The sequence below is a fragment of the Sceloporus occidentalis genome, unplaced genomic scaffold, assembly GCF_023333645.1.
Source record: "Sceloporus occidentalis isolate IW3139 unplaced genomic scaffold, rSceOcc1.0.p SCAF_3, whole genome shotgun sequence".
Lineage (NCBI taxonomy): Eukaryota > Metazoa > Chordata > Lepidosauria > Squamata > Phrynosomatidae > Sceloporus > Sceloporus occidentalis.
The window spans coordinates 64,789,828-64,805,913 of record NW_028316983.1 but is presented as its reverse complement, the minus strand read 5'-3'; the positions used below and the strand labels follow the sequence as shown (position 1 = coordinate 64,805,913).

Genomic DNA, 16,086 nt, shown 5'->3' with positions numbered 1-16,086 from the left:
AAATACGTACTGTCACATTGCATAATATCATTATTACATTTGCCTATCGTATGTACATACCTGCTTTAAATTAAGCTCCAGAAATTTCTGTTCAAGAGTACACATAGGTTGAAACAGCTTAGATATTATTTATTTATTTACTCATACACTACCATCTTTTGAGACTTTGGAGTTGGGCTCCAGTTTCTTAAATTCTTTTAATGCAATGTTACACCATGGAATTTATCTTTTAGTCCCTCTTCCGGTGGCTTTATTTACAGAAAGAATGTATGTCATGGTACCGCTCCACCCCCAAAATACCTTCTATTTGGAGTACTAACACAATATTATCATTCCAGCACAGATCCTTTTGTTTATATAGATGGAACAGTGCTATGTATGGGGGTGGAGTAGGGTGGTCTCATTCCAGACATCAAGAGAAACAGTCACATGTGAACAACCAAAAAGATCATACTTAAAGGAACTTAGGGCCCGAACAAACAGGCCAAAATACAGCTGCTTCGAGTCACTTTGGAAGTATGCTGTTTAAATGACACACGCATTTTAAGAGGCCAGAAGCTGTGCCAAAGCTGTGCTCCAGTCCTTAAAACTGGAGCATGGCTTTGGAGTGGTGGCCGGCCTCTTAGGACACGTGCAGCATTTAAAGAGCATACCTCCAAAGTGACCCGAAGCAGCTTTATTTTGGCTGTCTGTTCAGGCCCATAGTATCTCTTGTACTTTGTTAGAAAGCAGCCTGTGATCCAAACAGAAGTGGATAAATCACCACCATAGTGGTGGGGTGAAGGTCCTCCCTGCTTTGACCAAAAGCCACTGGTAAAACCAAAGCAAGGGGAATTTAAAGTAGATTATTTAGTATAGCTAAATCTATTCTTCTTTGCCTTTTTCTATGCTTGCAACAGAGAGTTCTCTGTGTTATGTGCTGTCAAGTCACCTTCAAATTATGGCAACCCTATGAATGAGAGATTTCCAAGAGACATTGAGCCTGAACAGACAAGCCAAAATAAAGCTGCTTTGGATCACTTTGGAGGCATGCTGTTTAAATGCTGCATGTGTCCTAAGAGGACAGGAGCCACACCAAAGCCACGCTCCAGTCCTAAGGACTAGAGCGCAGCTTTGACACAGCTTCTGGCCTCTTAAGATGCATGTGTCATTTAAACAGCATACCTCCACATTGACCCAAAGCAGCTTTATTTTGGCCTGTCTGTTCAGGCCCACTGTTATTAACAGTCCTGCTCTGGTTCTGCAGATACAGGCAAGTGTATAGGATAGGCTTGAATAATATTAATAGGAAAAGCAAATTGCCTATTGGCCACCAAAGTAATGCATGTGAATTCTTTTTCTGTAAAAATGTCCTCAGGCTAGCAGGTATGCACTATAGGAACAATACCCACAGAAGAACAAAAGGACAAATACTGTATAGTACTGTATCATTCATGGACTTACATTGAAGGAATGTCACCACTCCCCAGTTTAATGCCCTAAGTCCTAGAGGACACCCCACCTGCTACATGGGAAGGTTAAGGCATGAGAAACACCCCCCCCCCCTCCACAGGAATTTATGTTCATTCAAGTGGCTAAGTGGGTAAATTCGTCTACTCTTGTCTAATGTAAGTAATCGTTCACTATTAAACTATCAGCATTTTATGTTGTTATTTTGTTTCCAACTTATGTCAACTCTTCCTGGCAAGTTTCTTCATGGGGGTTGTCACTGCCATCCTCTGACACTGAGAGAATGTGACTTGCCCAAGGTCACCCAATGGGTTTATATGGCCAAGCTGGGATTTGAACCCTGGTCTCCAGAGTCCTAGTCCAACATTCAAAAAACGACACCATGCTAGCTCTACACCATTTTATACTTAATATTTAAATTATTAACAAACTGTGGTTAGCTAATGCGACATCTTTATTTGGCATTACCAACTGAAATGCCCACTGGAGCTGGATGTAAATTTCTCTAGTAACAGTAAAGTGCAAAATCTAGGAAATCCTAGATCCACAGATGCCTTAAATACCAGTGTTGATATTGCTACTCTTTTTACCTAATAAACAGAGCTTAAGTTCTACTGAAACAACCCACCACCACCAATAGTCAATTTTTATTATGATGCACCCTACAAACTAGCTGTATCACAGGATGTTCTTGGCAAGCTTTATTCAGAGGAGGTTTGCCTCTGCATTTCTCTAAGGATGAGAGAGGTCAAGGCCATTTGGTGGGTCTTCGTGAATGAAGGTGGATTTGAAACTCAGAACTTTATCACATGCCCCCAGAATGGCCCCGTTGCGTTTCCAAAAGGGGGCATGACCAGAAGGGGATGGGGCTCTTGAACTCTTACTCCAACATTCAAACCACTAGAACCACAGCGACTCATTGCACCATACTTGAATAGGTTATAGGGAACAGTGGATATTGTTCCAATAATGCTCAATTATGGATTCAGAAGAGCACCACCACTTTTAAAAGTCCAAATGTGAGCTACTTCTTAATGTTTTTAGGAATATTTTCGGGGCTGCTACACATCTTAGTTCATATTCAGGGGACCCACAAGAGCACATTGTAAACCACTTAAGGAGTGCTAGTTCACTGATGTACTTGCTATTGCTATAGCTAATGCTATCAATGAAAATGGATAAGAGAAAGCTAATGACCGGAGAACCATAAGACCATTCAACCAAAATGAGTGCATGGGTCACTGCTCAATGTAGATTACATACTTTATATGTAGTAGGTCTCAGGTTAAATTCTTGACATTGCCAGATAGGGCTAGGAAAAGATTTTGCCTGAAACCCCAGAGAATTCCTGGCAGTCACCATTGACAATATTGGTCTAGGTGAGTGGTCCCCAAACTGTGCTCTTTAAGGGATTTTGGACTTCAGTTCCCAGAATCCCAGACTATTGGCCAACATGCTTGAGGCTTCTGGGAGCTGAAGTCCAAAATCTGTCATAGGGCAGTTTGGGGACCACTGGACTCGGTGGACCAATGGGCCGCACTACTCTAAGTTCCTTATGTCCCTAATGCAGGGGTTAACCTTTGGTCCACACATCCCATGGAGGTCCATGGATATGTTTCAGGGGGTCCATGAACCAAGTACAAAACATGATTTAATTATTTATTTTTGCTCTTTAGTTTAAGTACAGCTCAGTTCATCTTTTATGGTCATAGACCAGCACAGGTAAAAAGGGGATACAGTATAAAAGAAGGTAAAAGCAAGGTACTGCTCATCCACAACTCAGTGGTGGTAAAGTGGTGAGATCGGTAGCAGCTAATCACTCAGCAGATGTGGTCACACCTTTTTCTAGACTGAAGATCACACTCAGTGTCCATAGATGGCAAGGATGGTCCAACCATTAGGAAAAGTGACACAGCCATCTCAGAGAGCACATGATGGGACAAAGCAATGCGGAGGGCAGAGATCAGGCGTCCTGGACTGTGACCTTTCAGCTTCTGTGCCACCCACAGTATGGTGCAGGATACTAAGTCAGTGGTTCCCAAACTTTGGTCATCCAAGTGTTTTGGACTTCATCTCCCAGAAGCCCCAGCCAGCTTGGCCAACAGTCAGGGATTCTGGGAGCTAATGTCCAAAATATCTGAAGGACCAAAGTTTGGGAACCACTGGTCTAAGTTATTGCTGATGTCATTATAGGTCTTTCAGGTCAACCTCAACTTCTGGCGACCATCCCTTTCTTGATAGGCCACTGCCTTCCCAAAGGCAGAGAGAGTGTGACTTGCCCAAGGTCACCCAGCATCTTTCCATGCTTCAACAAGGACTGGGAACACCTTGGTCTCCTGGAGTCCTGGGCGGCAGCCGCACTGCGGAAATAATCCAGTTTGATACAGCTTTAACTACCATTTCTCCCAAAAGGGACCCAAGGCAGCTCATAGATAAAAACATTTTTAAAAATTAGAATGAAATTTTGTCGGGGGGGGGGGGGAAAGCAGGGTACAAACAAACAAACAATAATAATAATGAAGAAGAAGAAGAAGAAGCCAGTGACCTGCAGAGGTTTGAGCGTTGGACTCCGACTCTGGAGTCCCGGGTTCGAATCCGAGCTCATCCCTGGCAGCCCCCCGTGGGCCAACCCCTCCCATCCTCATCATCCTCATCATCCTCACCAGGAGGAAGAGGGCCAAGAGGAGAGCCCCTGCCCTCCCCTCCCCCTCCCCCTCGGAAAGGCCTTGCCAAGAAAGCTCCAGAAGTGGGAAAGCACACCCAGCCACAGAGTCCTTCCCGAGTTTTGCAGGCTCCGCTTTGCGCCTCCCAAGGGCCCCTGCATCCCTTCTCCATCTCTAGCCCTTGAGCCCCAGGTGCCACTCACCCACCGCCAGCCGGGCCCTGCCTTTAGAGGCGGCGGCGGCTGCTGCTGCTGCTGCTTCTGCTTCTGCCGGGCCAGAAAGGGCTGAGAGAGAGAGAGAATGTGGTCCTCCTCCTCCTCCTCCTCCTCCTCCTGGCCCTCCTTCCTGCTTCCGAGGCTGCGAGGACTGGAAGAGGGCGAGGCCAGAGCAGCCTGGACCCAGCCTGGAAGGAAACCCCCCTCCCAGCCCTGTCCAATGGTAAGGTCCTCTAGCCAGGCTCTCTGCAGACCGTACCATGTCACTCCCAAAAAAGGGGGGGGTGCCCCTGAAACACCTACCTTTGGGCAAAACAAGGGATGTGGTCTTCATCTGCATCCCTTTCAAATGCTTTAAGAAATGCTGGGGTGATGAAGGTCACTGGAAGGAGAGGCTCCCAGAATTTTTTTTTAAAAAAATCAAAATTTCACATTTCACATTTTTAATTTTTTTAAAATTACATTTTAACCAAATCTAGAATGGAATACAAATTTATTGACTAAGTCTCCAGGCTGCTTCAAATAATAATTAAAATATACAATGATTTAATTTTATAAAAACCCATACATCGTTAAAACTTACATTAAAAAAATTCTCTATAAAATTTAAAATATTTGGATCTGATCACCCCCCTCTTGTAATTTGCACAACAGTCTATCTGAGGCCCTTTTCTACATCTTGCTTCTGTAAAAGAGCTGCTTTCACTGCAAACAAGGCAACCCTAATTTGAGTTGTAAAAGGCGCTACTCCTTGCAATAGCAGAGACAGCTTGCTTTCGTCATCCCTTTCCCTCCAATTTCTGAGGATGGGAACTACATATTGCTCTCTAATACCATTATGTGCAGCCAATAATGTGCAAGATCTTCAACTTTACGTGCCCCACAGATACAGAGTCTATCAAGAAAAGGGATACCCTGGTATCTTCCTTGAATCACCCTTAAATCCATCATTTTAACCAAATCTTTACTAGGTCTATGTAAATACGTTTAGGTTGCACATATGGTATTGTAATCTGAAGGTACAGTATAGTTTTTAATTTTGCTGCTTGCTTTACGTCACATCCAGCAGCCTGTGGGGATTGTGATTTGCGAGTAACGTCAGTACGATAAAGTATTACTATGGAGTTAAGTCAGAGGCTTTCACAGCCAGCATCCATAGTTTTTTGGGTTTTGGGGGGGGGGTTGTGAGTTTTTTGGGCTATTATGAGGTCGTATTCTAGAAGAGTTTATTTCTGACATTTCACCAGCAGCTGTGGCTGGCATAGTAATAATAATAATAATAATAATTATTATTATTATTTATATGCCACCTCTTCCACAGGCAGCTCACAATATCAGGTAAAATACAATATAAAATACAACATAAATTAAAATACATTCTATTAACACCCCCCTCCCCCTGAATTATACTACAACAAAACAGCATACACAGTTAAAACAGCCAAACAATCAAGCCAGGCAGAGTCAAGGGGATGGGCAATCTGGGTGATCTCTGCGATAGTCTGTATCCATGGCAGACCAGATGGATTATTCAGGGAAGGCCTGTTGGAAGAGATTCGTCTTGAAAGACCTTTTAAAGCTGTCAAGGTTGGTAATGTTCCAAATCTCCTCCGACAGGCCATTCCATAATTTGGGAGCGGCCGATGAGAAGGCCCTCTGGGTAACCACCGTCAACCTGGTCTTTATTGGTTGAAGAAGGTTTTTCCTACCATTCCCATACTAGTCCCACAGCCTGAAGGCATGGCAGTGAAAGTGGTGTCAGACTGGATTATTCCTGCAGTGTGAATGCAGCCTTAGGATGTTTGGGAATTCCTTCTGGACAGAAGGTGGACATGTAGGGCATGTCCTGGAAAAGGAGGACCTCTGGTCACCCTATCCACCCCATCCCACCTCATTCAATATGGCTTTACTACTACACATTGTTGTGGCTTCATCTCCACTGCACAATTAATGCAGGTTGACACTGCTTGAGTTGCCATGGCTTAGTGCTATGGGATTCTGGGATTTGGAGTCTGATGAACTATTCAGCCTTCCCTCTCATAGAGCTCGGGTGCCCTGTTGTTGTGTGCCTTCACAAGTCTCCCTGTTACAAACTGGCCTCTTCAAGTCCTGCAAGTTCAGGGCCATGGCTTCCTTGACTGAGTCTATCCATCTGATATGGGGGCCTTCCTCTTTTCCTACTGCCTTCCACCTTACCAAGCATTACTGTCTTTTCTAGTGAGTACTCTCTTCTCATGATATGCCCAAAGTACGATAGTCTCCATTTAGTCATTTTGGTTTAGGTTTATTGTGGATGTAAGTACTGTAGTCTTACTGTTTGATGTAGTGTTCACTGTCAGTGTTTTGTTGTGAATGTACTGTTGTATATGTATAAGTGTTATATGTGGCATTTATAAGCTGTATATGTAGAACTGGTAGATTGTACATTTTTTAAGGTGAATAAAACATTTTTTTTTAAAAAAAGTAGTCTTTTTGGTTTCCAGGGAGAGGTCAGGCTTGATTTGCTGTAAGATGCATTTCATCATCTTTTTAGCAGTCTGCGGTATCTGTAGAACTCTCCTCCAACACCACATTTCAAATGAGTTGGTTCTCTTCCAGCTTACATCCAACTAAAATACAATTTGTATAACAGTTTAAAAAAACAATTCTGTTATAAATACAAAATTAAAACAGTTTAAAACACAATTAAAGCGGTTTAAAATATGATTAAAGCAAACCACAGCCCTATTAATGGCCTCTTCTGCCATAGGCCTGCTGAAATAAAAGGTTCCTTGCCTGCTGGTGCAAAGAGAGGAGGGAGAGGGCCAACTGAGCCTCCTGTGGGAGAGAATGCCACAATCTGAGAGCAGCTGCCAAGAGGATTCTCTCCTGTGTCTTCACCAAACGTGCCCATAATAGTGGTAGGGTCTAGAGAAAGCCTCCCCATGAGATCTTAAAACTCAATCAGGCTCAGAGAGGGAGATATTGGGGATACAGTCGGCCCTCCTTATCCATGGATTTTTTATCCACGGATTCAAGCATCCATGGCTTGAAAATACACTTGTTCCCCCATATTTGCACAAGACCCCTGTGAATATGGAAAAAATGCAAATAGAAACACCATGTATTTACCAGCAGACACTGACCACAGAACTGCGCTGGAGGAGCGACAAATGCCTAGTAGACTATTCTCTCTAGGAATCTCTAGGTCTTTCAGGGCAGGGTTTAGTTAAAGTTGACCACAGAGTTGTACTGGAGGACCTAGATATTCCTAGAGAGAACATATTAATCAAATCCGCAAATATCAAAGCCATAAATATGGAGGGATGAGTGTATTAAAAAAAAGTATACATTTCCAATAGCAAACCTTGATTTTTTCTATTTTATACAAGGGACAACATTTTTCTCTGCCATTATATTTAATGGAACTTGAGTATCCATGGATTGGATCCATGGTGGATCCTGGAACCAAACCCCAGCGGATAACAAGGTCCCACTGTAATCATAAAGATATCAAGAGCACAATCCCTGCCCTCTCCTGGTTCAGAGTATACGAAGGACTTAACAGCTCAAATGAGTATTAATGAGCTGCTTTAGGCTCCAATACTGGGAGAAAAGTGAGATACAAATATATATAATGATTAATAAACAACAACAACAATGTTGTGGGGACCCCACAAAGAATATTGTATCCATAGGCAGCCATAACAGACTTATTGTGCTAGTGAACAAAGCCAATAATGGTGCATCCTACAGGCAACTGGACAAGGGTGTGGACTATGTGGCCCTTTAGGTTTTTTGAACTGCAGCTCCCATTATCCATCACCATTGGCTAGGATATCTAGGGCTAATGGGCGTTGCAGCCAAACAACGCCTGGAGCACCACATGTCCTTCACCCTGCAATAGGAAAATTGTAGAAAATAAAATATGTCACAAAATGGTAAGCACAACTGCTGGGGTCCAACAACCACTGTCAGCAACTCAAACAAGTCCTGGGGTTAAATCAAACCCTTGGAGCAGAGCTGGCAAATTTCCAGAAGCAGAAGCGTGGCTCCAAAGTCCAATTTGGGATGACAACAACTGGATGTCTTCCAGGAACTGCAGCAATGCAGGAACCTCCAGGGACACACAGCAAACTGATGCTGTAGCTTCTTCTGATAAACCACCAGAGAAACAAAATCCCCAAAGTGCTCTTTATTCACAGTGCTATAATACAAAACCAGATCTCTAAAACTCCAAAACATACCAATCCAACTCCTACTTCAAACCCACAAACTATCCCTTGCAACCCCTGGGTTTATATAGTCTCTAGACCATGTGGTCTGCCAAACCCAGTGAGTTCAGGTGTGTAACCATGTCATGTGTCTCCTGTGCAATCTAGACACATGGTTTCATCAGCCATGGCTACGTGCACTTGGGCACTGAAGTGTCCTTGAGCCAATGAGCTTCAGCTGAGCTTGATCAGCCTTGCCACTCTGCTGAATGCTCATGGCCAAACACACACACATCAAGCATTTCCCTGTGTGCTGTGTTTTAACCCTTCAAATCCCTGACAAGAAGCACTAGCACTCTGTATTTGGCAGCTGAAAAATAAAAACAGCCTTTATTTGACCACATTTGATACTCAAAATGCAATCAGTTTTTGACAGTCTGTAACAGCTGACATGCACAAACAGTGTGTGATTGGCAGTTAAACATACAGAAAAATGGAGATGAAAAGGACAGTACAAATGGGAAACAGTCTTTTAATTAGTAGCTTTGGCAGGACGTAGAATAATAAAGATACATGTACAATGTCACTATTTTATTTTGTAATCATTTGAGCTAGAAATGTTCTTTTTTTAACTTAGAAGCAATGAGGGAACTGAAGGTGGTCACTGACGAATATAGGATTTTGACATTTGTCTTGTATTTATGATTTTGCTCTGAAATAATTAATGAATGAGGTGTCACATTGGAATGGGATATTGGAATAAAGGTGGTTTACAGACCGCCCCTTTGGGCCCTTTTCTCTTTTGTGTCGCTGGCGCAGCCGTGTAAAGGCTGCACCAGAGACACAAATGAAGGAAGGAGCTCCGAAATGGATCTCCTTCCAGTGCCGCGGAAAGGGTGCCACAGGCGCCCTTCCGCGGTGCTAGGACGTCACATCCGCGCCGCTCCGTTTGGAGGGGGCACGACCATGACGTCCTAATGGCGGTGCCCATGTAGAATGGGTGCCGCCATTTTGTATGTACCCTGTACCTACTAGGGTTGGGGGTGTCTGAAAGACATGCCCGCGGGCAACCCTAGTATGTACAAGGTACATACTAAAAGGCCCGTTTGGAAAGGGCCAAAGTCTATTTGATAAACAATCTTGTGAGACCTTAAAGATAATGATTTTATAATGGAAATCAGTGAATATCTTTTATTTGTGGTTTTATACTGTATAATTCATTTTAATTTAAAACATATAAAAAGTTATATTTCTAGATTACCTCTTAGAAGATGTTAAGTGTTTTGTATGTTTTTCTTTGGTCTGTATGTTTTTGTATGTTGACTGTATGTCTTGTACATTGTTTTAAAGCTGAGCTAATAAAATAAAAAAAAGTAAAAAAACATGTTAAAAAGATAATGCTTTTACTGTGTGTTTAGCCCCTTTGTGTCAGATGTTTGCAAACTTCATAATAAATATGAAGCTTGGGAGTGCTGTCTTGTTTTAACTGAACTGTTTAAAATAATTTTTTAATTTTTTTAATTGCATTTTATTCTTTTTATACGATGCTGAATAGTTTTCATACTATAAACAGTTTAATTCTATTTTAAGGTGTACTTAATGTATGTTTTTGATTCTGTATTTTTAATTGTATTGTTCTTTAAATGGTCAGGTTTTAGTCCCAATTTTGGGAGGAAAACAGGATTCAAATAAACACACCAGCAACAACAAGAATAGTAACAAATTGTAACACAATCCTATCAGGGCTTAGAAAAATCACCAATTCCCCAGAAAACATAATAATGAGAATTCTTGGGAGTTATAGTGAAAATTAAATTTTCCCAAGCTCTACAACCTGTATGTGCCTACTCACAATAAAATCATATTGGGTTCCATGGGGTTAACTCCCAAGTAAATTGGTACACATAATTACAGTCTGAAGATATACAATAACCAGATGCTCACCAAAAAGATCAAGGGATACCTTTGTATGTATCGGAACTTTGTTATCTTGATTTGGTGCCTAATGGTTAAAATAAAAGAGGTAGATAGGTCTCAAGCGGCAGCTGGAATGCTATCAAGGAGAAGACCCAATCTCATATTCTCACCATTTGCAGATGGCATAGAGACATAGGGCCCAAAGAGACAGGCCAAAATAAAGCTGCTTCGGGTCACTTTGGAGTTATGCTGTTTAAATGATGCATGTATCCTAAGAAGCTGAAAGCTGCACCAAAGCCACACTCCAGTCCTAAGGACTGGAGCACAGCTTTTGTGCAGTTTCTGGCCTCTTAAAATCCGTGTGTCATTTAAACAGCATACCTCCAAAGTGACCCGAAGCAGCTTTATTTTGGCCCCTTCTGTTCAGGCCCACAAAGCAGCAAGGCCTGCCTTGTCATCAGAAAAAGCGAGGTAGTCATCTCAGGTGGTAGGGGCTGAGAAGTATCAGCAAAGTATCTGCTCTAAGTTGTCCAAACTAACCTACTGAATTCAGATAAAGTGGAAGACACTGTACTATAATCAGTATTGCAAAATGAATCAGCTGTTGGCCCAGTCAATGTTTGTACATGGAATGGATTCTTGTTCTTCACTTCAGGAAGCAAAATATCACGAGCCTGGCTTGTGAAGCATGGCATTTTCTGAAGACTGCCTTGTAGGAGAGGTTTCATATGAGTGCAGGAGAATTTTCAGATATTCAGTTCAAACCCTGTAAAAGTCAAAACCAGGAGGGTATAATGCACAGTATAATGCACTGTACAATGCACTGTGTCTAGCTGCTTCACTTGTCATCTGCTCCCAGAACTTCCCAAATCATTCTCACATGCAGTGCGGTAAACTAATCTACTCAGGATGTAATCAGGGTATATGGTAACTGTGGTAAGATCAGAAAATGATGCCATTGTCTCTGAAAATAACACTTCAGAAGAAATAGTGTCTGTTTACATTTATCTGGCTTCAGAAGAACTGATTGTTTCCCAGCATGGTTGCAAAAACTACGAGCAAAATCAACAAAGGATCTTGTGGTGTCCTTAACCAGGAGCATTTTCACAGGTCAGTGGAATTATCTTTTGAGTTTTTGCTCACTCGTTGTCTATTTGTGTCCATGTCCTTTTGAATGTGAAGTAACCTCATTTTAAATATGAGCTGAAGCTAAACAAGGGAGTGAAATCACAGTTACATTCCAACATCTTTGAAAAGTGGTGCTCCAGCTCGAGTGGATTATTGACCTGAATGCATTGAGATTCCTGAATACATAAAGCTGCATATCGTATCCAAAACTAGGGAAGCAGGGATGCATTTTCTCCATATCAATTGGAAAAACCATTGGCACCTTTAAAGTGAGAAAATCCTTAACTGATGATTGAAAGAAATGTGAACGAGTGATGTACCAAGTGAAAAATGAAGCATTTGTGAAGCTGTATTGGGCTGGCAAGAGGCCTGTTTTGTAGCAATTTCTTGGCGCCAAGGCTCTTCCCAAAAACTTAGGGCATGATTTGTTGAGATGGTCTATGTTCTGAAGGGAAAATTTTCTCCTCTCTGTATTTTTAAAAAGAGTCATAGTGTTAAAGTGCAGAAGTGCTATTTCACTGATCGACTATAGAACTACAGCTCTAAATTTTTGTTTTAGAAAAGAAGATGAGAAGGGAATGCATTGTTTTGATGTCTTGGAATGAAAAAGAAACCCATTTGACAGTGGGCATAAAATCTGCAGCTGGTTCTGGGAATGATCAGAAAATAGTCTGGGACAATGGAAACACAACTTAGGGCCCATTCAGACTACCTTTTAACCCGGAGGAGAAATTGATTCTTCCACATGAAGTTCATATTGGGCCCGATTCTGTCACAATCCATTTCGAGGCATGTACAAGCAAATGCCCCGTAGCGTGGGGTATCCAGATTCGGGGTAAAATCTGTCTTTTCTGAAAAAATCCGGCTTCCGCGAAATATGAACTTGCCTCCGTACATGATCGGGGCAAATTCAGGGAGGGATTAAGGTCAGAGGGTGGGTAGAGGGCAGAGCATTCCCTCCCCTCATTGGAGAAGGAGGAGGAGGACGGAGCCTTGGGATTGAAAAAAGGGTAATGAGAGGAGGCAAAAAAGGGGAATCGGAGTGACAGTGGTTTTTGCTTCAGGGAGGGTTGGAAGGAAGGAGGAGGAGGAGGAGAAGGACTGCCAAGGGAAATTGGGCTGTGGAGCCAAGCCAGAGGAGGGATGCAGGGAAATCAGGCTGAGGAAATATTTTTTATTTTTGACAGTCTATGTGTATGATTTTTTTGGGTGACATAGAATGTGTGTGTGCTTGCTTATGCTACTTTCATTTCCTCTTGTTTCTGGAACTTAAGAGCCTTTATTATTATTATTATTATTATTATTATTATTATTATTTGTGTTATATGCGGATGCTACAGTCAGAATGCCTGCGCTGCATTTCCCTTTTATTTCCAATTGATTCCATGGGTCTACTTTAGTTGGAACTAACAGGTCACTCTCTCTCAGCCTCAGTGGAAGGCAATGGCAAACCTCCTCTTAAGAGAATGTCAGCAGGAGGAAAAGGGTCAGTTCAGTTCAGGTCAAAGGCAGGGCATGAACGGAGCTTGCATCAGGCACCTCCCCCCCCCCCTTTTTATTTTTTTAAATTATTTTTGACAAAAATGTGCATGTTTTTTGCTTGAGGCAGATATACAGATGGATAGAATGTGGCTAGCTGCTGCTGGTTCACTTTCCCTTTCATTTGCTCGCTTCCAGCAAAAGAGAAATGTTGCAAAGGGCAAGACTTTTTTTCCTTTGCCAATGAATGCTACAATTCGAATGTTACAAAGTTGCTCTTGTCAATTTGGCAAATTGGCAAATTGATACATGCTTTTGCTACTGTCTTTAAGGAATGCAAAAGCCCTGAATTGCTTTTGAAAGCAAAAAAGAATACATGGCAATCACATCCTTTTCTGGCATTTCCGAGGTGAGGAAATTATTATTATTATTATTATTATTATTATTATTATTACATGTGTAAGAGGCATTCTGGGGTGGCAAGGAGCTGGGGATACAGGATGCATTAGCTTGCATTTTGGGGTTGAAAATGGGGCCAAGGGCAGATCATAACCTGCACTGACCCGAATGCCCACAACACACACACACACACGAGGTTTTTAAATCTGACAAAATGTGTGCATTTTGGTGCATTTTGTGCCTGGCTCTTTTAAAAAAAAAAGGAGGGGGGAAAGCATACTTCTGACGCCCCAATGAGTGCTGCAAACATCACCTATGACAGTCGCTTGATTGACAGCAGGTGCCTTCATGTTAAACCTGATTTCTGCAAGAGGGCATTCGGGTTAAAATGCCCCTGATTTGTAGTGAGCACTTGCTTACGGAGAGATTCGGGAGGGGGACCCCCGAATCTGCCCAGTTCCTTCCAGAGCAAAACCACCAGTGGGAATAGATAAAAACCACAACCCAACAACAACTGAGAACTACAACAGCAAATACTGAAACCTCCTGACATATTTGCCTCATCCGGCAGAGCCCTCTGGCCTGCATTTGTAATGCAGCATTGATCAGTATTATGCTACTTATAACCAGCCCCTTGGTTTAAGAAGCTTTGATTGGGGGGGGGGGGCAGTCCTCAAAGTCCTACTACAAAGTTTCTTGTGTTCTGCCTTATCTACAGAACAAGAAATTACAGAAAAGAAATTGGATTCTTAGCTTGATCTAAGGGGACACATTACTAAGACTCTGTACGCAGGTCATATTAAGAGCCCATGTACATTAGCCTGAAAATAACAGGTCTTGCCTGAATTCTAATAGCAAAAGAGATGAATTGTTTTGTCTGTAAGAGTGTTATCTCTCCTGCAGGCTTCCTAAAAACAACTATTCAAAACTCTCCCATGTGGCTGAAGTAAGATGAATCTGACAGCTGTTACTGGGGGCTGAAGTCAAACAATTTTGAAAGAAGCTTGAGGGTCAGGGGTAGGAATGCCATGTGTACATGTGGTTTGGATTATGTCTGAGATGTTAAAAAGAATGTAATTCAGATAAAGTGGCAGTATAGTGGGTGGGGGAATCTGCTCATATGAAGGGAAGCATGCAGCTGGTGCTGGAGTGGATTGCATTCTGCCTGAAATGTAATTTTAGAGCTTGGGAGTTTCCCTGCATTCTGTCTTGATGGAGACATAGGTAGCATTGGTGGTTAGCAGTGCCTTTTATCACATTTGACTGCTTCGCTAGCTGGGAACCTGCCTGGAGAGACTACATCTTGCCAATTACAGTGCTCCCTCCACATTTTCTGGGGTGAAGGACCCCATGAATGTGAAAAAACCGCAAATGGAAAACACTATTCTTTTTTTACCTAAAATAACACCTCTCTAGAAATCTCCAGGTCCTTCAGTGCAGCTCTATGGTAAACATTTGTCAGAAGCTGAGCACCTACAAATGGCTAGTGAAGTATTTTTTCTAGGAAGTCCTAGGTTCTCTCATACAACTCTATGGTTAACTTCTGTGCTGGAAGGCCTAGAAATTCATAGAGAGAATATATTAAACAAAATCACGAATAATCAAATCCACAAAAGTCAAATCAGCAAAGGGCCGCCTGGATGCTTTGTTTGCATCCAGAGTAGACTATTGTATCATGCACTACATGGAGTTGTATTATCTTTAAAGATGGTTCTGTAGCTTCAGCAGGTACAGAATGCAGCTGCCTGGTTGCCTGTGGTGGCCAAGAGACTAGAGCTTACAGTACTAGCTACAGTGGTTTTTTTCTGGTCCCAGGTGGTAATTACACTTCATGGCTTATCAATTTAGGGCCATGTTATTTGAAGGACTGTCTGCATCCATATGAACTTGCCTAGGTTTCAGAAGGCTTGCTTGAGAACCTGCCATTAAGATATAAGGTTGACTCTCGCTTACCTGATATTGGGAGAAAGGTGGTCTATAAAACAAACAAATAAATGTCAAAGAAAGAGGGATGGATGCACAGATAGATAAACAGAGGATGAATATCCCTTATCCAGAATTCTGAAATCCAAAATTGTCCACATGGGTGACTGAGACAGTGACACCTTTGCTTTCTGATGGTTCAATATACACAAACTATGTTTCATACACAAAATTATTTAAAATATTTTGTATAAAGTTATCTTCAGGCTATGTGTATAAGGTGTATAGAAAACATAAATGAATTTCATGTTTAGACTTGGGTTTCATCGCCAAGATATCTCATTATGTATATACTTGTTGTTGTTGTTGTTGTTGTTGTTGTTGTTGTTGTTGTTGTGTGCCTTCAAGTAATTTCTAAGGCGAACCTATCGTGGGGTTTTCTTGGCAAGATTTATTCAGAGAATGTTTGCCATTGCCTTCTTCTGAGGCTGAGACAGTGGGACTCACCTGAGATCACCCAGTGGGTTTTGTAACAAATCTGGGAATCCAACCTTGGTCTCCAGAGTCATCATCCAACAGTCAAACCATTGCTCCATGTATACAAATATTCCAAAATCCAAATAAAATAAAATGAAAATAAATCCTAAACACTTCCAGATAAGAGACTCAACCTGTAAACAGACAGACAGACAGATAGATATATAGACAGACAGACAGACA

General features: G+C 42.0%; 1 protein-coding gene across 1 annotated transcript in view; it reads right to left on the bottom strand.

Annotated features, from left to right (window-relative positions):
* The window catches only part of BAK1 (BCL2 antagonist/killer 1), a 40,664-nt gene extending 36,311 nt beyond the window's left edge, over positions 1 to 4,353 (bottom strand). The window contains exon 1 of the mRNA XM_089518608.1: positions 4,316 to 4,353. The gene's annotated coding sequence lies outside the window, so the exon portion shown is untranslated. The remainder of the gene's footprint in view (positions 1 to 4,315) is intronic.
* Between the last annotated feature and the right edge of the window lie 11,733 nt (positions 4,354 to 16,086).